General features: G+C 37.4%; 1 pseudogene; it reads left to right on the top strand.

Moving 5' to 3' along the window:
* The first annotated feature begins 2,580 nt into the window (after positions 1 to 2,580).
* Positions 2,581 to 6,786, top strand: LOC127136756 (cell number regulator 1-like; annotated as a pseudogene).
* Positions 6,787 to 7,086: the final 300 nt, after the last annotated feature.

Below are 7,086 nucleotides of genomic sequence, written 5' to 3'. Positions count from 1 at the left end.
TTACCAAGGAATCTAGCGATAATCTGAGTGTTACACAAATTCCTGTTGTTTGTGAATTTCCGGAAGTTTTCCCTGAGGATGTCACCTCTCTTTCTCCTGAAAGGGAAGTGGAATTGTCTATTGATCTAATACTTGGGACAACTCCAATCTCCGTTTTTGCGTATCGTATGGCGCCACTCGAGTTGAGAGGGTTGAAGAATCAATTGGAAGAGTTGTTAACCAAGCATTTCATCCGACCTAGTGTCTCACCGCGGGGAGCTCCAATATTATTAGTAAAGAAGAAGGATGGTAGTATGCGGTTGTGTATTGATTATCGCCAGTTGAATAAAGTTACCATTAAGAACAAGTATCCTCTGCCAAGGATAGACGATTTGTTAGATCAGTTGAAAGGAGCCTGTGTGTTCTCGAAGATTGATTTGCGATCGGGCTATCATCAAATAAGAGTTAATAGTTCGGATGTACCAAAGACCGCATTTAGAACCCGATATGGCCATTATGAGTTCCTTGTAATTTCGTTTGGTGTGACGAATGCCCCTGCTGTTTTCATGGACTATATGAATCGGATATTCCAACCTTACTTGGACCAGTTCATGGTGATCTTTATTGATGGAATTCTTATTTATTCTCGTACTCCCCAAGAGCATGGAGAGCACCTAAGGATTGTCCTATCAGTACTGCAGGAGAAGCAACTTTTTTCCAAGTTAAGTAAGTGTGAATTTTGGATGAACGAAGTGAAGTTTCTTGGTCATGTAATATCACAAGGAGGAGTATCAGTGGATCCATCTAAAGTTGAAGCAGTTATTAATTGGGAAAGACCGAAGAATGCTTCCGAAGTCAGAAGTTTCTTAGGTTTGACAGGTTATTAGTTAAGGTTTATAAATGGGTTTTCGCATATAACATTACCAATGACTAGGCTTACCCGAAAGGAAATTTCTTTCAAATGGGATTCGAAGTGTGAGAAGAGTTTCGTGAGTTTGAAGGAAAAGCTAACGACTGCTCCTGTTTTAGTCATCCCTGATCCTAGTAATTCCTATGAAGTATTTTGTGATGCCTCTAAGAGAGGATTAGGAGGGGTGTTAATGAAGAGTGGTCAGGTTGTAGCCTATGCCTCTCGACAGTTGAAGCCTCATGAAGAGAACTATCCGACTCATGATCTTGAACTAGCTGTTGTTGTCTTTGCATTGAAAGTGTGGCGACATTACTTGTATGGGGTGCGTTTTGAGATGTTTAGTGATCACAAGAGTTTGAAATACTTATTTGACCAGAAAGAGTTAAACATGAGACAGAGGAGATGGATGGAGTATTTGAAGGACTTTGATTTTGAGCTTAAGTACCACCCGGGGAAAGGGAATAAGGTTGCAGATGCCTTAAGTCGGAAAGAGATGCATATAACTGAGTTGATGATGTTAGAATACGCATTGTTGGAAAAGTTCCAAGATCTTAATCTTCAGTTTAGTTGGACGCAGGATGGTGTGATAATGGGAAATTTGAATGTTACTTCTAACCTAAGGGAAGAGATCCGACGAGGACAAATGATAGATGAGAAGTTGTAAGAGATATCGACTCAACCCAGTTTTGCTCTGTCACCGGATGGAGTCATTCTGTTTAATCAAAGGATTTGTGTTCCGAATGATGCCGAGCTAAAAAGAAAAGTTTTGGAGGAAGCTCACAAAGGTGCATTTACTATACATCCAGGTTCATCGAAGATGTATCAAGAGTTGAAGAAGGACTATTGGTGGCCTGGAATGAAAAAAGATATTGCAGAGTATGTGTCGGAATGCATTATATACCAGCAGGTAAAGATCGAACATCAGAAGCCAGGTGGTTTATTGCAACCTTTAGAGATTCCAGTTTGGAAATGGGATAGTATTTTAATGGATTTTGCAGTAGGGTTACCTCGGACCCAAGGTGGTTATGATTCAATTTGGGTGATTGTGGATCGGTTGACTAAGTCCGCACACTTCTTGGCCATGAAGACTACTTACAAGGCAAGTCATCTTGCACGGTTGTTCATTTCCGAAATTGTTAGACTGCACGGTGTTCCAACTAGCATTGTGTCCGATAGAGACCCAAAGTTTACTTCAAGATTTTGGAAAGCATTCCAGCAAGCTATGGGATCTAGATTGTGCTTAGGTACTTCTAATCATCCTTAAACGGATGGTCAAACTGAACGAACGATTCAAACACTGGAAGATATGTTAAGAGCTTATGTACTTGAAAGTGGAGGGAATTGGAAGGAGCTTTTACCATTGATTGAATTTCGCATATAACAATAGTTATCATGCAAGTATTGGGATGGCTCCTTATGAAGCCTTGTATGGACGGAAATGTAGAACACCTCTATGTTGGACGGAAGTGGGTGAAGAAAGGATCTTAGGACCAGAGATTATTCAAGAGACTACCGAAAAGATAAGGATGGTCCGTGATAAGATGAAGAAAGCACAAGATTTCCAAAAGAGTTATGCGGATCACAGGAAAAGACCATTAGAATTTGATGAAGGTGATCATGTATTTTTGAAGGTGACTCGGAGGTTGAGACTGAAAGGACCGTTTAAGTCATGAAAGCTAAGTCCGAGATATATGGGACCATACCAGATTATAGAAAGGATTGGAGAAGTAGCCTACAGATTAGCTTTACCACCTTCTCTATCAGAAATGCATGACGTCTTTCACGCATCTCAACTTCGAAAATTCATTCCAGATTTTCTTCAGCCTATCCTTCCAGATTCAATAGAAGTAGAAGCAAACCTGACTTTCGAACCTCTACCAATTCGCATTGCAGGACGAGAAGTTAATGTATTAAGGAATAAGGAGATTCCTCTTGTTAAGGTTCAGTGGGATGAATCACATCCGGGCGATGCTACCTGGGAACTGGAGTCAGAAATCCGAGAAGCTTACCCTCATATCTTCCAGGTAATATTTTAAATTCGAGGACGAATTTTTATTTAAGGGGGGAGGATGTAATACCCTGTGTTTCATTAAATACCTAAATTCCTATTAATTGAGATCAATTGAGTTCCTATGTGCTCTAAAAGTTGTTAATTGAGATAAATAGAGTAAATAGTGAGTTCAAATTGACTTAATTAATATGGAATTGTGAGAGGACCAATCGATTGGTCCCTGCAACCAATCAATTGCACAAACTTTCTGTTTATGAACAATGGAAAATTTTAGTGAGCCAGTCGATTGACACTCAGGATCAATCGATTGATCCTCAGCAAACTTTGAAACACAGAAATGTGAGAGGAACCAATCGATTGGGCCTCCCTAACCAATCGATTGACTTATGTTAAAAACTCCAAAATCCATTTCTTAAGTGTTTTTAAATGCATTCTTCCAACCATTAATAATTTGTGATGCTATGCTTATGTTGAATACATGCTAATGGTGAAAATTACATAATGAATCTAGTAAGTTAACCTAGGATTGGTATTAGGTCATGTGTGAGGTTTATAACTTAGATAACATTAAATGACAGTATTCATTCGTACGACGCTTATGTGGAGGTCGTGGACGAATTGTTGTCATGATTGAGAATGAGACGCATTGTATGGAACATGCCATGTTATTGTTTGTGTATTATGGTGAATGAAGTCACCTGTGATTGATGGTTTTTGTTATGGTTCGTGGAACCGATGATTTGTGGAACCGATCATGTATTCAGAATGTGTGTTTTCTTTGATGGTGCACATCTCTGTTTGGTATGCTTAGATGAGTAAGCATTGGGATGTGAGACCGATGATTCGAGCCTCAATTGGGTTTGAGCCCCAACCACGACGGACGTGGGGGAAAGGTGGACACCTGAATGGGTTAGAGGCCCGTACTGTGAAAGATACCCTAAGTGGGTTAGAGGTCCATACGGGTGACGATCGCTTGAACTGGGGATTAAGCCTCATAGAGGACCCGATATCCATCGCGAAAGTCGAACCATACGAGCATGCATGAACCGGGCCTGACTTAGACGTAAGCCCATTCGGGAATTCATGTGTCGTGATCTGAATAATGATCGTGGTTGAGTTATGAGAACTCAGGTGCATGTTGCCATACATTGCGAGTTAGTTTCCCCATCACTTAAGTCTTCGTTCCCTCGTTGACTTGAGTTGAATATGAGTTGAATATTGATTAGGAAACCCTGTAGAGCCGAGTGGATCCATAAGATAGGGAACCCACTGAGATTATTATCTCACCCCATGTTGTTGATTATTTTTCAGGTGGTTCTGAGCAGGTGAAGGGTAAGGACAAGATACAATGATGTCTTGCTTACCTGACGACTATATGACTTTTCTGCTGTGTAAATATTTTTGGGATCATTGTTTAATGATCTAGCTCCTAGTAGTTTTATTTCGGGCACTTTTGTGTACATTTTGTGCCATGTTATGTTTCTTTTGGGCATGTATGTATATGTACACTGTGCTGCTAGGCGCTTACGTATTTCAGTACCAGTTTTACACTATATATAATATGTATTCTAGACATATATTATATATGGGTGTTACACGTTTAAAAAAGTTTTGCACTGAAAAATACACTGGTTCGGCGATGTAACCGGCTACCTCACTGTAACGTTAAAATTTTTCAAAAAATATGTTCATGTAACCGGTTACCGAAGTGATGTAACCGGTCACCTCACTAAAAATTTGCCAAAAAATGTTAAAATCCAATTCTATCAAAGTTCATGTAACCGGTTATACTGAAGCAAAAAGTGAAAAATAATTGTTTAAACTTGTTTTAAATCAATGGCAATGTGATAAAATGATTGTTATGCATATGTATGAAAATGTAGATAATTTTGAGCCCTTAAAATATATCAAGGCTTGAATTGGAACTTGTACCAATAAAATTTGAAGATCAATCAAACAAAGCTAATCTTGATGAAGTAACAATCTTAATTCATAACCTTCTTGATCTTTTGCTCATCCTTTCTTGATACACATGCATATTAGTTGACTTCATCAAAACATATATTTTGAGGGGCTTGACTTCACAAAAGGAATGCAAAAGGAATAGAAAACAGTGCAATTTTTCAAGATTTTTAATGTATGTGTCGACCAATGCAAGTCATGTGTCGACCTGTAGAGGCGGCACATCTAACTGAGGGTACATGCTTTTAAAAATGAAGCACATGAACTGACCTATAAAACGTATGTGTCAACCTGTAGAGGCGGCACATCTAACTGAGGGTACATGCTTTTAAAAATGAAGCACATGAACTGACCTATAAAACGTATGTGTCAACCTGTAGAGAAAAAATCTCTCTATGTGTCGACTGTAACGCATAGGCGTCGATCTGTAGGCTATTTTTCACATAAAAATGAATTTTTTATGTATAAAACATTTTCTTGATGCATTAATATTTTCTAAACTTTTTCCAACATGTTGTCATGCTTCCTAATGCTATAATGCACAACTAGACTTAAATAATGTCGTCTAATGTACATAAATGCTAAAGTGTACTAATTTTGACATCATAAAAATTACACTCGCAAAAATATTTAATTCGGTGAAAATTGTTTTGCAGCACTCCGCAAAGTAATTTTTTTAAGCATTTCTTCTTTTATCCTTATGATATGTCACTTTGCTTATTGTTAAAATATTTAAATAATTTTTACTGAGAAGTAGTGTTGGCTACAAAAAATTCTTATAGAAAGTTATTTATTGCATTAGTATATATCACAAACAAACATGAGTTTTTTTAATGACACATGCATACGTATATACGCACTGACATTTATGTTTTATTTTCTAAATTTCCAACAGAACAATCATTATTTTGTTTTGGTGTTTTGAGACTTTGAGGTACTATTATGTTCAAATTGGTATACCAGAACCTTATCCTCCTCCTCCATATATCAGCAACAGTTCAAAGGCCATCCCAAGAACACATCATTGGTCAACTGATCTATGACGTTGTCTTGATGATCCTGAAATCTGTAAGAATCATTCATTCACCTTTCTTTAAAACACTACTAAAAAACTATGGCTAATTATATTTTTTGTTTCTATTAACAAGGTTTGGTCACTTGTTGTTTCCCTTGTGGTACTTTTGGATTGATATCAGAGATAGTAGATAAAAGCAATTCAAGTAAGTATAACCTTTATATAAAATTTAAACAAATTAGTTAGAATAATTATTTATCACGGTTAATTTGGCATTTTTCTATATGCAGGTTGCACTTGTAATGGAATAGTTTATGGGGCTCTACTAGCTATGACAGGACTTGCATGTTTGTATTCATGTTATTATAGGTCCAAACTGAGGGCACAATATGATTTGCCAAAGGCACCTTGCATGGATTGCTTAGTTCAGTTCATTTTTGTTTTGAAACTTGTGCTCTTTGTCAGGAATATAGAGAGCTCAAAAACCGTGGATTTGACATGACTATAGGTGCATAATTATTTCTTTCTTCAATTATGGATTTGGCTATACTAACCATGTTTTTTTTATTAAGTAGAAAAATGGAGTCTAAATTGACATTATGGATTGTTTCAGGCCCTAGGTGATTTGGTTGAATCATGTATTGGTTTGGGATGAGCATAGAACTTTTTCTCTCTTCAGCTTTTCGGTCGGTTTGGTGCACAATTCCAATCGGTTTTTCAGCGTTTGATCAATGCTCAGAAAGTCTGGTTTGTTTAGACAGACTTTTGCTGAATTTGCTGTATTTTTGCAGATTGATTTTGGTGTTGTTTATGTGCACTTGGTTGTTGAATTTGGTGTTGTTTTTGTTTAGGTAATATCTGCTAGTATTTAAGTGTTGACTTTGGAGTATTGTTTATGTTCTTTCAGTTTATTGGTGTTGCTGTCTTGTATCAGTATTGGTGTTGCTACCTTTCTGATTATATCCATAGGCAATATCAACCCAAAGTTATTGATTTTTCTTGATTGACTTTTACTTTAGAGTCGGCTAGGCCGATGCAAAAATGTTTTATTGACTTTCCTCGATTGACTATAGAGTTGGATGAGCCACCGATAATAAATTCCATTGATTTTTCTTGGATGACTATGGAGTCGGCAATGTCGACGATAAGAGTATTTGTTGACTTTTTCTGTCTTAGACTGTAGAGTCAGCGATCCGATACTAAACATAT

The sequence above is a fragment of the Lathyrus oleraceus genome, chromosome 4, assembly GCF_024323335.1.
Source record: "Lathyrus oleraceus cultivar Zhongwan6 chromosome 4, CAAS_Psat_ZW6_1.0, whole genome shotgun sequence".
Classification (NCBI taxonomy): domain Eukaryota; kingdom Viridiplantae; phylum Streptophyta; class Magnoliopsida; order Fabales; family Fabaceae; genus Lathyrus; species Lathyrus oleraceus.
The sequence above is the reverse complement of the archived record's forward strand: the minus strand, read 5'-3'. Positions and strand labels throughout refer to the sequence as shown.